The sequence below is a fragment of the Anneissia japonica genome, unplaced genomic scaffold (genome assembly GCF_011630105.1).
Source record: "Anneissia japonica isolate Jap-2015-1 unplaced genomic scaffold, ASM1163010v1 scaffold277_len1293397_cov203, whole genome shotgun sequence".
NCBI lineage: Eukaryota > Metazoa > Echinodermata > Crinoidea > Comatulida > Comatulidae > Anneissia > Anneissia japonica.
Genome location: NW_022719460.1, coordinates 210,115 through 220,770, shown reverse-complemented (window position 1 = coordinate 220,770; position 10,656 = coordinate 210,115). Strand labels below are relative to the sequence as shown.

General features: G+C 32.4%; 1 long non-coding RNA gene across 1 annotated transcript in view; it reads left to right on the top strand.

Moving 5' to 3' along the window:
• The first annotated feature begins 3,220 nt into the window (after window positions 1-3,220).
• LOC117110950 overlaps window positions 3,221-10,656 on the top strand; it is a 14,243-nt gene continuing 6,807 nt past the window's right edge. Inside the window, exons 1-2 of the long non-coding RNA XR_004445792.1 lie at window positions 3,221-3,508; window positions 4,564-4,670. This is a non-coding gene — a long non-coding RNA (uncharacterized LOC117110950). The remainder of the gene's footprint in view (window positions 3,509-4,563; window positions 4,671-10,656) is intronic.

Genomic DNA, 10,656 nt, shown 5'->3' with positions numbered 1-10,656 from the left:
GTTCTTTCTGGTGTTCTGGCTTTCACTGAAGAGCCTGGAGCGGCTTAAGTAAAGAGCCCTCAACGGAGCTTGATGCGGAGGTCGTTAGTGCTGTGAAGCCTTTGAAGTGTATTGTTGTGATTGCCCCTTGTGATTGTAAAATCTCACTCCCCACTTCGACAGATGACGAGCAGTTGTGATGACAGTGCAATTGTAAATTCAATTAGCCATTTTATTGTCTATAATATTTTGTTATGAAATGAAAGATAGACATAGTCATAATATAAATATATATCACAATTGTCATCTCCAAAGAACTAAAGGAAATCAGGATGTATATTTTTAAAACAAATAGGCCTATTCACTGTGAACTAAGTGGGAAAATTATTTATTTAGTCAGTAATTCTCCTGAAAATCTTACAAAAATTTCTCCAGTTTTGCAGTAAACAGATATTTTTTAAACACACCACTCAACTATTGGGAGATTCTCATTAATAATAATTAAATAAGACTATTACAACATTTTTAGTAAAAAAAATACATTTTCTATTCTTTAGCACTAAATTTTTGTTTGTAATGTGGTCTGCAGCTCGTTACATTCTTGAATTATTCAAATGAGCTATTATAAGTGGCTTATCCGCGTCAAAATCTATTACCTATGTTCTGTGATGTACTTAGTATCTTTCTCATTACTTATCCTGTTAGGCGCCGGTGCTTCAATTCGAAGCACTAATTTACTCTTAGTCACTGACCGTCACTGTGGGAGAGCTAATTCTTAATTTTAGCCAGCGAAGGATAATGAAGCCTTTTAAAACACAATAATATTTAGCCTTCAATGAAAAACAGAATGAAATTTCTATGGTATATAACCACAGCACTTTAAAACTTCATTTGCGAGGATAATTTTCCCAGGGCCTGTGTCCTTATTGTGTCAATTGTTGCGAGTAATTTAGGTGTATTGACATAAATAGATAAATGGTTGCTTTTTAGCCTATAGTATTTGCTTTTTAGAGTATAGGACAACAGTTAAATGCATGATTAGTCATGCCGATAACAGGACTGATAACTCTTAAAACCAATGGGACTGGGAGAATTTCTACCTTAGCTTTTCAAACTCCTTGGAGATAAAGCTTTTTAGTCCTGTTTTTCAGCCATAGATTACCAGCTTAAGGCTGAGTTAACACTAATGATAATGGATTATCTGTCACTTTAAAGCCTGTGATGTTAAGGTTATTGATTGATGGATAATTCGTTCTTCAAATTTATTTATCCCTGCTACTGTTATGTCAATGAACTTTTGATTCACATAAACTTACAGCCAATCACATTGTCAAGATACAGGTGTAATCTATCGCAGTCTGTCCTGTCTATTATGTAGTAAATCTGAGGTGCAGGACTATGTTTTTTTGTTATTGATAATTCAGTTATGTAGGCCTATCAAGGGCATATCCTTTATGATTGAATATCATATTTGTACTAGCTGCCTATTAGGGCTCCATCTTTAACAGATTAGCATTAACAATGGATTCTTTCAATTTGTGACCTTTCATTTTTTCTTCTGCAAATGGCACATTTAAACTTATACCAATGCATACCACTGTACTAGGTATCAGATATATACTTTGGGTGGGGCTGCACTCCTTCAAAGTTTGTCACTTTCATGTTAAAGCCATGATTTTTTTAAAATATTTTTAATGATTCTTCTTTTTTAATAAAAACTAATGGTTGTATTGTATTGCTTTGCCACTTTCTGTTCTGTAATTAGGCCTCTTTGTATTTTCTTAGTTAATGGTAAGTATTGTTAGTTTCAGTACAATTTGTTTAGGTTTTTTTTTTCTCATTAATTTTAAATTTCTATTGTACAATTATACTAAGTCAGCTTTTCTGTAAATTTCTTCCTCTCGAAAAATAACTTAATAATGCTGCCTATAATAAATAGGCCTATAAATAACAATAGCAACTACATATTGCTATACTGTAACATATCTAATTACATGACATTACCTAACTAGTTATTTACAATAGGAAAAAAAATGTATACTTATCCACCCTAGACACCTAATCCTTACTGAGCTGATCTTCATATATTTACACAGGTATATATGTTATCCACACCAATGGATTGCTAGCTATTCTCTATAATGAGATGTATACTTAATTCTCCAATGCCTAGAACATGCAAGCTGTACATACCACCTCTGATGGTAAAGGTAAAATCTGGTTTTTTTTTTACAAATTAACATTACATAATTATATAAATCAAATGTACAAAAACTGTATTATATTATATACTGGTATGTTATTGTGGTGGAAAAAGCAAAAGATTGCAGATGATAAAAACAAAATTGCTTGTTTGGCATTTTCTATTATTACCGCAACCTTTGTCATTATGAACAGCTTAACTGAATTGTAACGCAATACAAAACACATTGAGACAATGAGGAAGTCGAAAGGGAAGTTTCTATTTCAACGGGATGTGCTCAACCATTTGGATATGTTCTGTCAAGGAAATGTTGAATTGGCAAGCTGATATTTATTATGTAGGAACAAGAAAACACTTTTCTGAAAGAATTTGTGATCGAATGGAAACACCAGCGTTTTCATCGAGCCACATCTGTGGTCTCCAGAGTGTCTGGATTATATCGAAGAAATCATGCAAATTAATTTGAAATAACCATGGCAACTGTTGACAATCTAGATAGTTATAAATATGTTTTGTATTTTGGAAATGTCTGTTTGTATGTGTACATATGTCAAGCTGTATATTCCACGTCACCCTTGGAATTCTAATGATCTGAGCGTGCTCACATTGCTAATCTACGCTGGATCAATAGTGGATTCAACAATGTATAAAAATAACAATGTGAATTATATGTATGTAAAGAGGATTAGAAATATTTTGCCCAACCATAAAATGTACACATTAAGAACATTTCAGAAATCTCAGCAAGTATACATTAAAAATAAGCTTTATTTTTTTGTTCAATGGTCAAATAAATTGTAATATTAAAATGTAGGAAGAACATCAATGTAGATTGCTATTCATGGCACTGTATACACCACGGATCGATGAGAGATTTATTGGCCCTCCCTCTCAAACTGGCACTAGCCAATTATAAATCAGATGAATGGTTGAACGACTCTGAGCAAATTACTTACAGCTTAATTGAGATTTGAGAAATAAAACAGAACACAAACCTACATGTATATTTATATTTAGTTCGGTTTTAAAGAACTTTTTGTTAGAAAGCCTTGGTGAACAATTCACTTTGTACATGCCTTCGGCATTCGCTCCTTCACAAATAAATGCCTTTGTTTGACATTAGGAGGCAACTGTTCGTAATAGCTCCTCAGTTTATTAGTATATGAAGGACGGATCTTTTGGCGCGCACAGTCAATAATCAGTCAGCCGACTGTGTATAATCGGGCAGCTATCAATACTTGCAAGTTGCGATGTAATTAAGCGGATTTTCAATAGCCTCATTTGCAGTGGTGGAGGTGTTCAGATATCATGTGCAGATTCAGAGCTGTGTGTTTTTTAGCTTTCTTTGTTGTAATTTCTTTTCATGCAGCTGCTGGTAAATAGTGGATTTAAGGCTTGGCGTTGGTGTAATTTCAATCAGATAATGATAATGATTATTATTCCAAGTGTCTATGACACAGGCAGGAAGTAATATTATTTCATTAATAGGAGTGGGAATTAGAATTTTAATCTAAACAATTTCATAAATAATAATAATTATATCCTTAATATTTGAAAGTTGGTTATGAATCATCATCATCATCATGATAATCAACATTATCTTAAGCAACATTAACATCATTTTTATCAATATCAAAATTATCATCATCATAATCATCAATATCATCATCTTCATCATCATCGTCATCATCACAAACATCCTCACCATTATCATCATCTACATTTTAACAGAATGGTTGATTTGAAATTTTGAAGATAATTCTGTGTGACTAAGTTTGGAAAAATTATTAAATGAAACATTAATAGGATCAAATTAATAATCAACTTCATATGAGAACCAGCTTGATACCATTGACTTCCATTGGACAACAGTTTTTGCTGCTTTACAAATTTAATCTTAACAGAAAATCCATAAATTATCTACCAGACAATGTATGAGTCTATGAAATTAGATAGTATTATGTTAATTGGCAAGGAATTATTCTCTCATTCCAGTTTGTAATTGGAAAAAAGAATGTTAGATGTAGAACATCCTGTCTGTATTTTTGTTTGTGAATGCAAGTATGACAGTGATTAAGTTCACTGTTGTCAATTTTCAACCCATGTGCCTAAATAAGGAATTAAAAAATGAACACTAGTCGCCACCATTTAATAATAAAAATTTAGGGAAAAAAAATGATACAGTTTGCTTTAAGTAGACAATGTCGGATTTAGAGTTTTTTAATAATCAAAATAGAATTTATTTAAAAAACTAATTTATTTAATTTCTTTGTACTGCAATTAATTAACTGTGTTTTCCCCCCTCCACTGTGTATCAATTTTCAAAGTTCTTTTTTGGGACAAGCCTATAATTAATAATAATATTTTTTTCTCTCACATAGCTAAGTATGAACTGTATCTTGTGATAAGCTATCTGAGCTGTGGCTGTTTTGGTAATGTGTTAAAAAGGACTTCCAATGATTTGAACCCAGGACTCTTAGAATAGAAAGTAAGTACCGTAACCCGAAGTTTCAGCTCCCATGTACAATGGAGTAATACAATAATAATTTGCTTCAAATAATTTCAATAGTGTGTGTTCTTTCTTCTGCTTGTAGTTAGCTTTGACCTAGATATCTGTAAAATATAAATAGTAATTTGATATAGAAACACTTTATACTTGATAAATATTTACTCACACTCCGTTTTCATATTCAATATGCCTTCGAGTTGTTTCTTTAGAATAAACACACCATAAAAGTAACAAGAGTCTGAATTTTGTAAATTTGTACTATGAAATGAGCCGTTGCTCTGTGAATAAATGATTTATTACTAGTCAGATGCTTGCGTATGGCAACACCAGAGAGGCTAGGTGGAATATATTGATGGGATATGGAGATGTATTTCATTTTACAAGGGCAGGTTTTTTTTTAGTCTCTTGTTGCCATAGTTACAGCTTAATTGAGCGTGTTATTTAGTATTGACGTTGGATGCAATTAATTTCTCATTAGTGTTCGACAGAAATATAGATCTACAAAGTGAGTTGAGCTCTCTCGTCTGCTAATATGAATAAACCGGGTAGATTCACCAATCACCCTCTTGAAACTAAATGATCTTCACAGATTGAGGAATTGATTATGTAATGCATTTCGAGATTCAATGGCATATGCATGAATAAGTTGTTTAATGCATGTGAGTGGATGTACCTGGGAAGCGTGCATCTACAAGCGCCGGTGTACGCCAGTGAATGTGTCAGAAAACGAAATAAATGATTCGTTAATATTAATTATTCATGCATGTTTGATTAATATCTGATGCTAACGAATTGTTCAACACCTACTCTCTAGATAACGCCCACTCTTCTTGACAACCACGTTGCTTTAATTACTAATAAATAGCTATTTAATTGTAGGCTGCTGTTTAATTATGGAAAAAGAAACATTGTTTATGGATGATCCTGTTTAAATTACGTAAAGCCTCAGATATTGATGTATTTGTGCATAGAAAAACCAGCATAATAGTTTAATGGTCTAAATTGAATTGCAAACAATCATTGATGTGTCTTCTGTGTTTGATGACAGCAATTAATATTTTTACGACCATGTAATATTTTTCGGCCATACCACGTCGAAACACCAGTTTTTGGATCAACAAAATTCAGTAATGATGGGCTAATACTTGAATGGGTGGCCTTCTTAGGAACATTAGATGCTACAGAGAATGGAAGAGACGATGAACTCAAATGGAATTTTATTCCAAATTCTTACTCAGGGTTATGGTCACTGGAAACAAGTTTTTTTTAGATAGGAACTATAAATTGTAGTACTACTATACTGTAGTACCATCTTTTAATCTTAATTAATTAATTAATTAATTAATTGTAATTGTAATCTTGTGCAATTTAAAGAACCCAGAGTATCCTTCTTCTTCTCCATTCGTTTTGTTGTTCATGTGATACGTTATTACATTAAAACAATGCTAAAAACATATAGTGCCAATGCCAACATAGACATATGTATGACTGAGCTGAGGGACTCCCCAAATTAATAGTGGTTATGTAACGTTTGTCATGCACTGTATCATGCTCTATAGAAATGGAAGACCATAATGTAATGGGAATCTACCTCTCTGGTAGGGCCTACAATACAATCAGTGTAAAAATGTAAGATAATAATAATAATAATAATAATAATAATAATAATAATAATAATAATAATAATAATAAATATACACTACATTTATTGAGATAATTTGCTTATCTTTTTCTTTATTAGATTTACTAAAGTAAAAGAAATTATATTTGCTTCATTGCCATTCAAGTCAGCATGATACCATTAACAAACCAGAATTCTGTATTGTAAATATGCATACTGTATTTATTTACATACACACCCACCTCAAATAAACAACTTGTCTAGACTGTAGACCATAAATACATCCGTTGGGGATCTATTTTTATTGCAATGATTATTTCTTCCCCCCCCCTTTCCCTTCCTCCCTCCTCCCTACTACAGCCTTCAATAATTGTTTCAATTAGAGGAATAAATTAGGGGACTAACGATCGAACAGTTAGGTCTAGGGAAAACCAAAATGGTTGATTTTCAATGAAGAATTCTACTTTTGAGGCCTGTTTCTACTGGAAAGAAATAATTGATTAAAAATCGCTTTTTCGAAAAATTGCTTTTATTCTCACAGTAGAAATGGGACCAGTTTGAAAAAAGCGATTAAAAAAAATCGATTAAAAACATGCAATGAGTAGCATGTTTGAAGGCAAATAACCGATTTTGGCTGTGCACCTTTTAGCTGCAACACAAAAAAAGCGATTATCAGGTGAAATGTGACCTCCAGGTCAATCACTGCAAAGACTAGATCGTATTAGGCACGAACTTCCAAAAAAATTTGCCCTCTTGTTCATGTCCTAGACCTACAAGCTAAAAACGTCAACAAACATTTGGAGTGACGAATTCGTTTTGTAATTATTTTGTGCGGGATATTGGGTCTAGGCCTCTCCGCTTTTTGGGCCTACTGTTGTCCTCGTTTGGTCGCTCGTTCATTGTGCCAATGAGCACAGCCGAAAACATTTGCCTTCTCGCCCCACACCATATCTTACTCCTCATCATCATGACAGAAATGAAAAAGATACTATCCTATATAGTTAGGAAAACAACGTGTTGTATAAACAAGATGGTGACGTAATTTCCTTCACGAAAACCGATTTTCAAAAAATAAATGATGCAGTTGCAACGCAAGCAGACTGTCTGGTACTCATTAAAAATGCGGTTTAAAAAAATCGATTATTTTGTCTTCTTTATCAGTAGAAACACACTCTTTTAGAATTTTTGAGCACTTTCCTAATATAGTGCCGGTATATATTGTAGTCTTCCAATTCTCATATGTTATGAAGGAGTGTTTATTTGTCGATATTACCTCCCATAAAGAAATCCCCCTTCCCAACAAAAGAAATCATGAAAATATATGACTAGATGGGGATGTTATTTGAATCAATATGGTAATGGATGTAATGATTTATACTATTTATGTGATTTTGTGTGGGTGTGGATTTAATTTCATGAATATGCATTATTAATTAAGGCATGAATATTCTAGGTATTAAACTTTAGCACATGATTATTGTAATGTATCTTTGGCATTTATAAAATCTGCATAATATCCAAAAAGCATTGGAAGTGTGAATATGTAATATAATGTGACATTTGAAAATTGTGATTTAAACACTGACCAGGTAAATCATAAAGAAGCAATGGAACAGTGGGTTTGAATGCAGATAATGATACTGCTGAATTGAACACAGGCCATCCCTAAGGTAAATTAAAGCACTGACCAACTCACAGGGGAATTAGCATAATCATTACACAGGTAAATTATCCACTGGCCAACACACATAATAATTATGAAGGTGAATTCGGCCGGCACTGACCATTACACAGATGAATTTGGCACTGAACATCACCCAGGTTAATTAAGTATTGACCAACACATAGGTAAATTGGCACTGACCATCATACTTTTTAATAAGGCATTGTACAAACCTAATAATATGCACTGACCTTCACAGGTGAATTGACCAATTATTTATTTATTTATTTATTGAAGAGTATTTCACGAGGGGCTCTTACAGCGAAGCTGACTCAAAGAGGCCCTCAACAGTAGATACAAATATATGAATACCGTAGGTAGGTAGAATATAAAAATACTATAAAAAATATAAAATCCCTATAATTTACATCAGCAACAATGAATAAAAAATTTTAAAATCTAATAAGCAACTTCAGACACCGTTAAAAAAAAATACAAAAATAAAAAAACAGAGCAAGACTTAATCAAGATATTGCTGTCTTAAATAATTTTTGAGGTGAGATGTAAAACTGCTGACAGAGACATCACAGAAGACAGCAGACAATGAATTTTAAAAAGAAATTTGAAATGGAAACTTTTTAGAACATTGCAGATGGTTTAGCCACTGACCATCACATGACTGAAGCACGGATCATCACAATATGTGGATAAATACCGAACAATACACAGGCCCTGTATGGGCAGTTCCATTATTTTCCTTTATTCTTGATGGTGAAAAAATGGAATTTCCCTAACCTTGACCCTTTGACCTTTTCTTCCCAAAATGTAATCCTCTCTTATTATTATGTACCCTTCCACTAAATATTTATGATTATCCATTCCTTAGTTTTTGCATAATCTTGCTAACAGACAGACAGACAGACAACAGTTGAATACATAACCTTCTTGTTGGTGGAGGTAATTAAGCACTGACCATCACATATGTAAATTAAAGCATTGACCATTACAGAGTTAAATTTAGCACTGACCATCACATTTGTGTAATTACTATCACAAACATTAATTTTTCCTTTTATTCTTTGTCTCATTCATATTCATCCAATTTCCATTAAAGCCTATTGTCCAGGAGTCCGTGATTGATGATTGTCATCATGCTCTATTGGTCCCCATCTGTCTTCCATTCACAATGCATTGTTGTAATCACTTTAATGACCTTTCATGCATTATAACACTGTAGGCCCATTGAATTTATATAAATACTAAAATAGTATCTTTATAAGGCTTAAAATAATTGCCTAAATTTAGGCCTATTGATTATCTACTGTGTATTACTAGTACTATCCTACATGCTCCTGATAATTTTAATTGATTATAAATATGCTAAAAATATTCCATCTGTCATATAAAAAGGTCTAAAGATTTTAATTATAACATTAAATAGCAAATTTTAGAGGTTGAAATAACCAAGGAAGTGCTGTATCCCTGTAGTAATCAAAACAGTAATATTGTTTGTGATCTGATTTCCAAACCCTTACACATTAAATTCTTCAATTAATAAAACCATTAACTGATATGCACTATGTGATGTTTTCTTGCATTATAAAATTTACTGAACTCACTGCTATAATTAATATGTGAGTATCCAGCAGAAAATGCCCACAGAAAAATTGATTATAAAAATCATACTAAATAATTTAAGCATCTACCTAAAGGATGTGAGAACAGTATGTTTTCACATAACTGTTGATTAGTAAGGTTTACCTTTTCATGTAAATTTCATTAAATATACAAAGTAATATTCAAATATTGAATTTTACTTTATCAATGTCATTTAGATAAGCACAGACAGTATATCTCTTGTAATTAAAAAGGATTAGCAAATTCTTCAATTAATAAAACTATTAACTGATACGCACTATGCAATATTTTGGCGCATTATAACATTTACTGCTATAATTGTTGTATGGGGCTTGCCATCCCAAAGCCAGCATCAGTAAGCAAAAAAAATGAAATTGACTTTTTGAATAATTCTTATTCTCTACATTGTAGGCTTTAAACTGATGGTCATTTACTGGAATTGACTTACTATTGCCAAAATGATGAGTAAAAGTAATATGTCTTTTCTGTGCTAAAGTATACAATACTTCCACATTCTTATGGTACGTAGTTTAACAATTAGCGAAAGTTCACTGGATTTGGATTGGCAAGCATCATATAGGAATTGCAGTATAATGTTCTCATCAACATCTAAATTAAGTGCATTGTCTAACCATGGTCTGACATAGAAACAAAAAAATCAAAAGTAAATGAAATGTCAAGAAGGTATCATTCCTAGCCTCCATTAATGCTATTATCATTTTTAAATTGTTTGCTATTACAATAATTTATTGATATATCAAACATAATTGACTGGGAATTATTTGGTTAGAGATGGATTAGTATATATGCAGTATATGCATTTTTTGTGTGTTTTTCATTGGGATTCATCTGCCTTTATTTATTCTCCTTTTTCATGGTTTTTCAGTTCACATTTTCACTCATTTATACATAGTGTTATCCAATATCCAGCCTTGAAAAGTAGCGGAATGTGGTCGTGACATATAGAAACCCCAGTGTATGAGATATGAGCACATTCCTGCCAGCGGTTTCAAAGGAGATAGGTAGAGTTATGCGGTGCCGAT